Source organism: Odocoileus virginianus, chromosome 4 (assembly GCF_023699985.2).
Source record: "Odocoileus virginianus isolate 20LAN1187 ecotype Illinois chromosome 4, Ovbor_1.2, whole genome shotgun sequence".
Classification (NCBI taxonomy): Eukaryota; Metazoa; Chordata; class Mammalia; order Artiodactyla; family Cervidae; genus Odocoileus; species Odocoileus virginianus.
The window spans coordinates 39,252,058-39,263,617 of NC_069677.1; the positions used below are offsets into that span (position 1 = coordinate 39,252,058).

At 37.8% G+C, this 11,560-nt stretch overlaps 1 long non-coding RNA gene across 1 annotated transcript; it reads right to left on the reverse strand.

The window, feature by feature from the left end:
* Positions 1-663: 663 nt before the first annotated feature.
* LOC110151112 (uncharacterized) lies at positions 664-6,073 on the reverse strand. The gene is made up of 3 exons (XR_002317954.2): positions 5,945-6,073; positions 2,532-2,696; positions 664-749 (listed from the first exon to the last, which is right to left on the reverse strand). It is a non-coding gene; the product is annotated as an uncharacterized lncRNA (long non-coding RNA).
* Between the last annotated feature and the right edge of the window lie 5,487 nt (positions 6,074-11,560).

The window sequence follows — 11,560 nt, forward strand, 5'->3', positions numbered from 1 at the left end:
AACAAGCAAGCTTTGCCCAAAGAATCTACATAGCAATGGAAAAATGCTAAATCAAAACACTACATAAATTACATGAATACAAGGGAAAAACAATACTGGCATTGTCTTCTCTCCTGTTCTTAGATAATATAATTAAGTATTTTTTAAATACTATCTACATTGTTGCTTTTTTCATTTGTGCCTTATCTCCAATACTAGACAGTTGTCTACTTGAAGGCACGAAAGATCCTGCAGTTTTACCATTGCCGTTTCACAAGTCCCAGAACAATTGTTGCTGTTGACTTACTGAGTCAAGTCCGGCTCTTTTGCGACCCCATGGAAGGTAGCCCGCCAGCCTCCTCCACCTGGGGGATTTCCCAGGCAAGAATACTGAAGTAGGTTTCCATTGCCTTCTCCAAGGGATCTTCCTGACCCAGGGATCACACCTGCATCTCCTACCTTGGCAGGTGGATTCTTTACCACTGAGTCACCTGGGAAGTCCCCCAGGACAATACCTTACCCATAGTAGGATGTCAATGAGTTACTTGTTGAATGAATGAATAGCTAATGATTTGTGGTGTGTGAGGTATTATTCTAATTACTTTACATGTATTTACTCATGATATCTGATAAGATAGGTTGTACTTATTCCTTATTTTATTAATTAAGGAAATTAATGCACAGAGAGATTGTTACCTGCCCAAGAGCTTGTAATTAAGAACCAGGTTTTGAACCCAGGCAACTTGATTCCAGCCTGCTCTATCTGTTGCCTTAAAAAAAGATACAGAAATAATACTTTAGTAAAGAATAGAAGACAAAAAAAAAATCACTGTTGTACGTTGTAATAGTCAACAGCCATTGGCCACATATGAAGGAAAGAGAAAACATATACTTAGCTTAGAAATTTTCAAATCACAAGGGTTTTACCCATTAGTTAGATGAGTCAAATGATGATGAAAGTAAAATCTTTAATGGTGCACTAAGGCAATCACCTGAGTGATTGTTAGTAATATATGAAGGCTGAGAAGTGATTCTTTCTTTGTTCTTAGGTAGCCATGTAGAAATTAAAAAAAAAAAAATCAGTAACAGATTGCTTCAACTCTTAGTGAAGCAAAGGAACCACATTTTGAATTCATTAGACAACAATTACTTGATTCATACAATAAAGCTATTCCTCACCTATTGAAGAGGAAATGGAAGGGTTTAAGAATAGCAAGAATAATAGCAGTAGCAGCTGGTAAGTACAGGACCACCAAGAAAGCAACCTACGACTCTTGCTTGCAACTACCTCTGAAGTTATTTTTATTTATTTATTTATTTTTGGCTGTGTTGAGTCTTTGTTGCTACTTGAGCCTATCTCTAGTTGAGGCAAGTGGGGTTTCTCTCTAGCTGCAGTGAGGTGCAGGCTTATTGTGATGGCTTCTCTTGTTTGGGAGCACCAGCTCTAGGGTGTGCGAGCTTCAGTAGATGTAGCACGTGGGCTCAGTAGTTGTGACTTATGGGCTTAGTTGCTCTGCGGCATGTGGGATCTTCCTGGACCAAGGATCAGACTCATGTCTCCTGCACTGATAGGTGGATTGATAGGTGGCTCCCACTGAGCCACCAGAGAGGACCCTGGAGTTATTTTTATTGCTTGTCTCTTTGGCCTATGATTATTGTTTTTATGTTAACTCTTATGTTGGAATAACTTGGGTTAAATCTAGCTGAAACCATGGAAAAATTATAATTTGAGTAGTTTCTCTGTGTTACCCTTTTTCTCTCTTTTTCTCTGAGTACTGTCCTAGTTAACACTTGTCTCTAAGTCACTGAAATATAAACTCAAGCTGATATATTAATAAAATTATTTTACTTGTGTTAAAGGGCTTCTCTGATGGCTCAGTGGTAAAGAATCTGCCTGCCAATGCAGGAAACACAGGTTCGATCCCTGGGTAGGGAAGATCCCCTGGAGAAGCAAGTGGCAAGAATACTGGAGTGGACTGGCGGGCTACAGTTCACGGAGTTCTGAAATAGTCAGATATGACTTAGCAACTAAACAACAATAACTTATGTTTAAGGGAGTTTAGAGGTAGGACAATCATCTTTTTGCTCTGGTGCCATAGTAGTAGCTTTACAGACTGATTCTTCTCTTGGTCACAGGATGGCTGCCAGGAGCAACTGCCATCCTTATTCATGGAAAATGGGTAAAAGAGTCTGGCTACCTGTGAGAATATCTTGAGAGATGGAAAGAACATATTACACAAAAATAGATTACTACAGGCCATGAAGTCTTTGATTCAATAATGAATACAACCACAGTTAAATTCATGAACCATAAATTGCAAAGCTACCTAATTAAAAAATTTAATGAAAAACCTGCTTACACAAGATTTTAGAAAGTCTGAAGCACTGGATTAAGTATTAGACTTTTGTTGGGGGCTGGGGAGAGATAATCTTAGAGAAAAAAATGTACATATCTATAGTTAGTCCTTTTATAGTAATCATAAAAGAGTTTCAGCCTATTTTGAGTGAAAAAGCAGTTTTCCTATGATACTCAAGTTTACTTTAAAACTTACCTTTTAACGAGTGAGTTGAATTATTGAGACATTATTGAGACAAATTGAGTCGTTCAATTTGTTGTAGAGAATTGTGTTTGTTCCGTCAGCATTGTAAACACTTTGTTCTTCAAGGTTAATTTTGCTTACCAACCTTGTGACGCATACATGATGACCACACTGTTCCTAACGATAAATCAGAAGGTAAGAGTTGAATATTTTCTTATTGAGTCAGAAACATATTTTGAAAGCATTTCTTTTCATGTAATGGAATGCTCAACTAACAATGAAAAAATGTGACTAACAGATTTATTTAAAAACACAACGAAAAATCTTATTTTCCTGTACCTAGAGCTCTTGAGCATGTCACTTACGTTTTATTAGTTGCACACATATACACCACACAATTTTATTAGTACGAGGCTAAAAAATTGTTTTTTTATTAATCTGCTGTACTCTGGTTTGTGACGTCTTGGATAAATGAGATTGCCTTCAACTTTTAGAGTTGGGTTAAATGCTATCAATAATGTAAGGTAGACTTTCAGGGATCTCATCATCTATTTTAGAAAAAAATATCTATCCAAGAGCAATAGATAATTTAAAACTGTTAGTAGTTAATCCCAAATTCTGTGCTGGAGATTTCAGTGTACAGGATATGTTCAAACAAACCATTAGACTCAGTATAAGGTAGAGTCTCCTTGAATCTGAAACTCCCGCCAGTCTAGCAGTTTTGATGAAGGCTCTAAATGGAAATAACTAGTCATGTGTATTTGGCATTAGCATGTAAGTTCATAAACAAAAGAAAGGACTTTGAGAGTTGTATGTTTAACCAGAGTTGATATAAAATAGCAAAGATTAGATTAAAATCTAAAAATTCAAGGGAGAGATTCTGTCAACTCATTCTAAAGACACCGAATAAAAGGACTGTGAACTTTATAAAATAAATACTATAAAATATAAACATGAAATAAATAAATAGTTTATTTCTAGATTCCTGATAATTTTGGTCTCATATCAGTTTATGTCTGTGATGTCATTTTTTAAAAGAAAAATAGGAAAATTTCATACTTCCAGGAGGGAAAAATCCTTTAGCTTAACGTCAAATACTTCAGACTGTCAATCAACAGTGTCAGAAGCTATGGTAAATCAATAATGAATAAAACATATAATCTTTGTTCTCAAAAGTTTGTAATCTAGTGAGGGAGAAAATAATGAGGTATTTAAACTCACAGAAAAGTAGTATTAATAAAAAAGTAAATCACATCTTCTTACAAAAATGTTTACTAATTCCAACGTGGTTTTAAAAATCTAAGGTAATTCTTCTGAGATGTATTTTACTTGCTTAATTTTAGACATGGGCTACACCAGGATATTCTTGAACCTGGGAAGTATTTTACTAGATCAGTCAGTCAGTTCAGTCGCTCAGTCGTGTCTGACTCTGTGACCCCATGGACTGCAGAATGCCAGGCCTCCCTGTCCATCACCAACTCCCGGAGTTTACTCAAATTCATGTCCATTGAGTCAGTGATGCCATCCAACCATCTCAACCTCTGTCGTCCCCTTCTCCTCATTTTACTAGATAGTTATTTTCTAATATTTAATCCCTCTCTTGAGTCTAAGAATCCCACACCCAGGAGTTAGGACAACCTCAGAACATTTTCTATTGAGATTCTATAGGAAATTCTTCAGAAACTTTTACATATACTTGGCTCTCAAGATCCTATTCACTTAACCCTGTTTCTATTCTAAGTGACAGTGAAGTTGCTAAGTCGTATCTGACTCCTTGCAACCCCATGGACTATAGCCTACCAGGCTCCTCCGTCCATGGGGTTTTCCAGGCAAGAGTACTGGAGTGGGGTGCCATTTCCTTCTCCAAGAGATCTTCCCAACCCGGGGATTGAACCTGGGTCTCCCACATTGTAGGAAGACGCTTTACCATCTGAGCCACCAGGGAAGTCCAATTCTAAGTGAAGGTCAAATATAATTTGAACTTTTCATTAGGGTTTGCCCTGTCTTTGACATTTTCTTTTAAATGTGAAGTGGTCTTAAAAGAGCTGCAAAGAGTATCTATCCTTGTTATACCCTGTCACAGTCCCCCCAGACATTTGAGTTGTCTTACAAACCAAAGAAATGGAGAAAAAGGAAAATAAGAGAGGTGAGCAAGCACAGATACAGTAAGTGCTTTGAAAAGGATGAAAAAGCCTGTTTTTGCTTTACTTTGTTTTCCTGATGAGAGAAAGAGAAGAAAAACCATTTACTCTTCTGCCCAGATCACATTAAGTCATGAGTTTGTGGTGGAAGGAGGTGAAAATAAAATAAAGAATTCCTGAGTCTCCATCCTGTGCTCTAACCCCTAGACTGCCGCTCCCTGCTTAGTTTTCAGAAATGTATTTCATCCATCCTAACCTTGTTTGATACGTGAAATGAGTTTAATAAACTTAAAAGTCGTATAAAAATAAAATATGATTTATCAGTCAAAAGAATTTCCTGGTAAGGGTGCACAGCCTTACCTTAGGAACATGCCCCAAACCACAGCGTTTCTCTAACGGTGCCTTTTAAAAATTCCTGACCTCCCACCACCTCTGTTCTCACAGATTTTCCCTGTTTTAGCAGTACTCCATTCCATCAAATAGCTTTCAGTGGCATTATTTATTTGGGTAAAAACAACAGGAGCGTCGATGAGGGACTCATCAATTACAACTCAGACAGAAAAATGACTAGAATTATCTGGTTCTGGAGTTACTTTCTTTTTCACTTCATAAAACATCCCCAACATTCATCACACGTCAACTTCCTGATTGCATTTCAACCTGACCATTGTGTTTGTCAGTTCGAATAACTTTTACAGCCCTGTCTCTGTTTGTCTGAAGCTGCTGATGGTGCCTTGGATTTTACCCCTTCGTCTTCTGGCTTCAGCCTGAGAAGCCGGCTTCATCGGCAGTTCCTCCTGCTCTCCCTGGCTGCCATGACACCCTGTGCCCTGAAGGCAGAGCCCTGGAAGAAGAATGCTCTGAGGGGGAAAAGTTGGGGCCCAAGGGCTAAGTGGTAGGTTTGCGGTGAGTTGGGAATGTGCTTCTAGACTGGTCAGAACACCTTAATTGGGGGAATCTGACAAAAGCAGACAACAGCACTGATCTGTGAGTGACTTCAGTAATCTGAGTGGCAATTTAGGGCCTCTGACCTCAATCCTCTCCTCTCTTTAAAAACAGCAGCAATAACAGATAAGATAATGTCCACCTCAGGTGCCTCACTGAGTTTGCCCCAGTACGGTGGCTTAGGGCTAGTGGCCTTGAGTTCAGTTACATAGCCTTGTTCTCCCTACCCTACCCTAAACCAGCCTCCACAAAGGTAGCTGATATCCATGGACAGCTATGATAGGAAGGCTCTTGTCTACTGCCCCCACACCACATTTCCTGTTTAAAACAAATACTCACTTTTTACCATTTCTTCCTTTCTTTGATCTGTGAATGTTTTTGTGATAGTTTGGATCCTGGTGGTGTAGAAAGAGTTATCCCAAGGTGTTTCTCTTGCAGGAAAAGATTTAAGACATCTGTGGATGACGCGCTAAGGCAGTCCTTGGCAACCTCGCTTCCATTTCCGGGTTGGCTCATTGTTTACCTAATTGCCAGTAATAATATTTCATTGTGTAAAGAATGTTGGCACCAGGGGCCCAGGTTCCAGTTTATTGATGGCTCAGAGTTTATGAATTGATGCCCTCAGCAGGTTGCTGCCCTGATGAATGGCAATTACTGTGACTCCCACAGAGGCAATTGTAGCCAGAGCATTTACTCCTTTCAAATAATTGCCCCCAAGAAGCTGAACAGGTAATTGTAACATCTGAAAACCATGCTTTTGGCTCAGAATCAAAGAGTATTAATCTCCATAACAGAGGTGTTTTGGAATGACCCAAAAGAGTTGTTAAAGAATGGTCTCCAGAGTGTTTAATTTTAAGATGAATTGGAGCAAACTTAGCAAGAACCCCAGTCCCCCCACCCATGAAAATTAACATGTTGTAAAGACACCCAAGTAACAGATATGGGTGCCCACCTTTTTTAAGTTGTAATACCTTATGGTGATTGGTTGATTTTAGGCTTTAACCTAAATTACTTTTCCTTAAAATGCTTTAAGCACTCTGTTCCAGCCAAACTAATCTGCTTATTAACCCCCAAAATGTTACGTGTTCATTTCAGCCACTGAATATTTGTTCAGACCATTCTTTAATACCATTTGATAAATGTTTGCAATGAAAAAATGACAAAAAGAGTAAGTTGTTTGAAATACAATTTAATTTTGCCCCGTGATTTGGGTGAGTTTAGTTAATTACTAAAAGCTCTTTTGTTCAGTTAGTGCTAAAATCTTGGGACCACCTATATGTCTTCTACAGTGTCAAAAGGCTATCAAAGTTAGACCTTCTACTCTACTTATTTAGGTGCCATAGGAGAAATGGTAAATACTCACATAGTATAGCTTCTTTGCTTCAACTTAACTTTGAGAAAAATACTGCACCCAATGGGAAAGAAATATAAAGAGAATAACCTATGATGGTTTTTGGAGGACAAAAAGTAAAGAGTAACAAAAAAAGAAGGTAAGTACAGACACACCTACAACTTTGAGGTCTTTTGTGTGGAGAGAGAGCCAGAAATAATTACAAGATGTCACTGAGAAAAGGAGGAAAATTACAAAAAAGAAGAAAAGGATCTTTCAAAATAAATAAAGATGTAGAAAGATCATAAACTAGTTTTGAAGTCTGGAATACTTGATGTTTAAACATTTCTTCTCAAATTGTTAGCACTATGTCCAATGTGTTGAAGAGAGAACAGCCAGGTATGCTCTCTTTAAAGGCCATCCAAGCATTATCATTCAAAGTGGCAGGGGGTTAAAAAGTGTGTTCATATCACCATATTCCAGACTGATTAATAATGCCAAGAAGAATGATTAGAAGACTTCAGACTGAATTACAAGTCAGTCCAGAAACACTTGATGATTAGAATGAAAAATATAAAAGAGTGATTGTGAGAATAAATATAGGATAAAACTATGAACATGGGTAAAATTAAATGTGAAGTAATTCTACAAACACATATGCATGCATGCACAACTGGAAGGACCCAAAGATACCCAAATAAAGTTACAGTCACCCATGGGCGGGGAAGATCCCCTGGAGAAATAAATGGCAACCCACTCCAGTATTCTTGCCTGGTAAATTCCATGGGTGGAGGAGCCCGGCAGGCTACAGTCCATGGGGCTGCAAAGGGTCAGCCACAACTGAACCGCTGGACACACACACACATATGCAATCCTAGACATAAATTAAGGAACTTAATTTACCGTGAGGTTTCAAGACTTCCCTTCTTATATAATCATGATCTTGTTCTGCCAGTTAGATGATTGGAACTGAGAATTTTGTAGGTTCAGAACCAGACATGAATTTTAGAGAGCATGTGTTCCAGACACCTGCCTTAAGGCAGGTAAGTATCTGAACCAAGGATGACAAATGAGTTTTAACTTAGAGGCTAATTCCAGTCCATTTGTAGTTGAATGGCTAGAGCAATGTGCTAAGGTGGCTTCTGAAGTCCAACAGGAAGGAGTACTAAGTCTGATGAGTACAATAGAGTCTGATTTGCTCAGGATCAGGAAGAAGAATCAGGCATGTATAAGGGTAGAGGCTGACTGGAATGTCATGCATTAGTCTTTCTCAGTCTAAACCGTTTAGGTCTGAGGAAGCTAGCATACAATATGTGTGTGCATGCTAAGTCGCTTCCGTTGTATGCGATCTTTGTGACCCCATGGATGGTAGCCCACTGGGCTTCTCTGTCCATGGGATTCTCCAAGCAAGAATACTGGAGTGATACTTGTCCTCCTCCATCTTCCCATCCTCTTCCTCTCCCCATCCCTCCTCTTCCCATCTCAGGGATCAAACCCGCATCTCTCCTGTCTCCTGCATTTGCAGGCGGTTCTTTGCCACTAAGCTCTCTGGGAAGCCCCAACATACATTACAGATACTCAGTCAATAGGTATTCTAGGGTATAATTACATGGTGCAGATATATTTAACTTGCATTTTCTTTGACCAAAATTGTCTTTTATGTCCTGAGAAAATCTAAAAGTTTTTTTTTTTTTTTTTGCCACAAAATCTTTGCCCTTCATTCCTTTAAGATTAAGGAGTTTTAGAAAAAAAAAAAAAGAAGGGGAAGGTACAGAAGCAAGAGACATGTACTTTTAAAAATTTTTTAAAATTTATTTTCTTCAAGTATAGTTTTGGGTTTCCCTGGTGGCTCAGACAATAAAGAATCTGTCAGTAATGCAGGAGACCTGGGTTCCATCTCTGGGTTAGGATGATCCCCTAGAGGAGAAAATGGCAACCCACTTCAGTATTCTTGCCTGAAAAATGCCATGGACAGAGGGCCCTGGTGGCTACAGTCCATGGGTTTGCAAAGAATCAGACATGACTGAGAGATTAACACTGTCACATTTTCTTTCATAGTTTATTTATAATGTTTTGCTAATTTCTTCTGTAAAGAGATTCAGTTACATACATTCTTTTCACATTCCTTCCCATTATGGTTTATCACTGGCATAGTGGATATAGTTCCTTGTGCTAAATAGTAGGACCTTGTTGTTTATCCATCCCCTGTAAAATAGTTTGCATCTGCTAATCCCCAATTCCCAACCCGCCTCTTCTACCTGCTCTCTCCCTGGGCAACCACACGTCTGTTCTTTAAGAGATACCTGTTCTTTAAGTGAATGACAAGTCATGTTAGTGGCTATTCTTTATCCCATTCTCTTGTTATTCAGATAGCTACATAGCCTAAGACCTCAGTCTGGTTCATCATTTTTTTCCATAACTAATTCTACAAAGTGCTCAGGAAAGCCATGCAACATAAATGGTAATTATAATCAATTATCTTAATTGTACACTATTTATACCGTATACCAACTATTTATACCTAATGAACCAACAAAAATTATTCATACTAAAGATGTGTCCGATTCATTTTGTGGTATTCTTTGTATAATCAAAACAAGGAACTCTGTTGGTTCTAACTCATTTTTCTATGTGCTGTCTATCTTCCCAATTGGATTATCATCTCTTCATGGCCAAGGATGCACTTTTTATTTTTCAAATCTCACATAAAAACAGAGACATGAAATGAGCACCCAGCATCCATTCAATAAACACCAGATGATTTATTTGGTTATGAATGAATGAAACTATCCACAGAGAATGTGGTGCAAAACTGTTAAACGAATATTTCAAATTTATCCCGAGTTGTTAGCTATGGAAAAAATTAACCATCAGCTTAAGAAAGACACACCAAAATATTCTTGGTACACCCTATTTCTGTTAAAGATATTTCTTCAATCAAAAACACTAATGTTGGATGAGTAGTGTGGTACGCATCTAACTTTGAAGAGCTACTGTAGGAAAATAAGAAAGAAAAAAAAACCCTCTCAATTTTAAAGCAACGTTCTCAAACTTCTGTTGAAATGATTCATACTTCATTACCTACTACGATTGGGTCATATGTTTTTTTACTACAATTATTTCCACAAATGTGAAGAAATATATTTCATGTTTTCCCACTGAAATTCAACTTCGCTTATTAATGTAGAATTATCACCAGATTAAAACTGAGAATCTAAAACTGTTGGGTAATTTATACAAATTCTGTTATTAAAATCTGCCTATGGAATCACTTTGGCAGAAGTTAACTCAACCAGTTAAAACAATAACTTATGGGAGAGCTGTCAGAAAAGATGAGAACCCAAATTACATACATGCAGCATAAATATATAGTATGTAAGCTGACGCTGGAACTGGTAAGTTTCATGAGTCTTATTATCTAAGAAAATTAAAGGAAGAACACTGCATTCTTTCTCTGACTTATACTTGGTCTAACAGTGATTGTTGCTGCTGATAGACTAAGAATATGTGCTATTCCCCCGGAGAATGATAACCTCTTCCTTTCCATCCTAGAAATCTGCTAAATCTCTTCTGATGTTAGAGAAAGATTCACAAACTACATATTTAGCTTTTGGTATTTCCTATTGTTATTTATAGTTTCATGCATATTTTCTGTCTTCCCAATTCAACTGAAACTTTTCTTACAGAGAAAGCTGGCATTTTTCTTTGTCTTCTTATCCACTCTGTCCCAGTGTTTTGAACAAGGCTTAAGAATTTTTGAAGAAAGCTAATGAAGGATGAGACATAGCAAGTGAACTCATCTTTTAAAATGTATTTCTAATGAAAATAATGACTTTTTTTTTTTAAACTGTTAACTTAGTCAAATATGTCAAACTGTTGTCTATCTAGAAATGTGACTCAGGATAAGATTAAATCATAGTATAATGGCACAAATTCTAGATCATACTAGTGGCACATCCTACAGAACATACGCTGCTTGGCTGTTCGAACACATCCAACTGTTGTATGTGCATGCATACTCGGTTGCTCAGTTGTGTCCAACTCTTTGTGACCCCGTGGACTGTAGCCTGCCAGGCTCCTCTGTCCATGAGATCTCCCAGAACACTCCAGTGTTCTTCCTGGAGTGGTTGCTGTTTCCTTCTTCAACTGTTATTCGTATGTTTGGATTAAAAACGTTCAGTGAGTTAGGATTTTTCTGCCATTGAAGAATATGTCTTTTGTTGATTAAGTTGGGCTTCAAGACCTGAGAACTCTACATATATGCTCGAAATTTTTGGTGAAATACTGTTCCCATGGCAATACCACCTCATCGATCAAATTTGAGTTCCTCCCAAAACAGCTACTTTAGCCAAAGCCATCTTGCTGAACCACTGAGTGGGGTTCCTGGCACTATTCTTACACTTTCTCCCTTTGACTTTGCAATTTTGCGCAACTGCCTTTGCCCTCAAACCCTTTGTTCTAGAAGATGCATATTAGTGGGAATGTATTCTTTCTCACATAATACGGTGGCAACACACAGTCAAATTAATTAAATATGCAAAAGAAATATAGGTAGTTAATGGTGCTTTAAGACATGTTTCAACATTACCACAGCAAACATTTCCTAACACACAAAAAAATAAAAT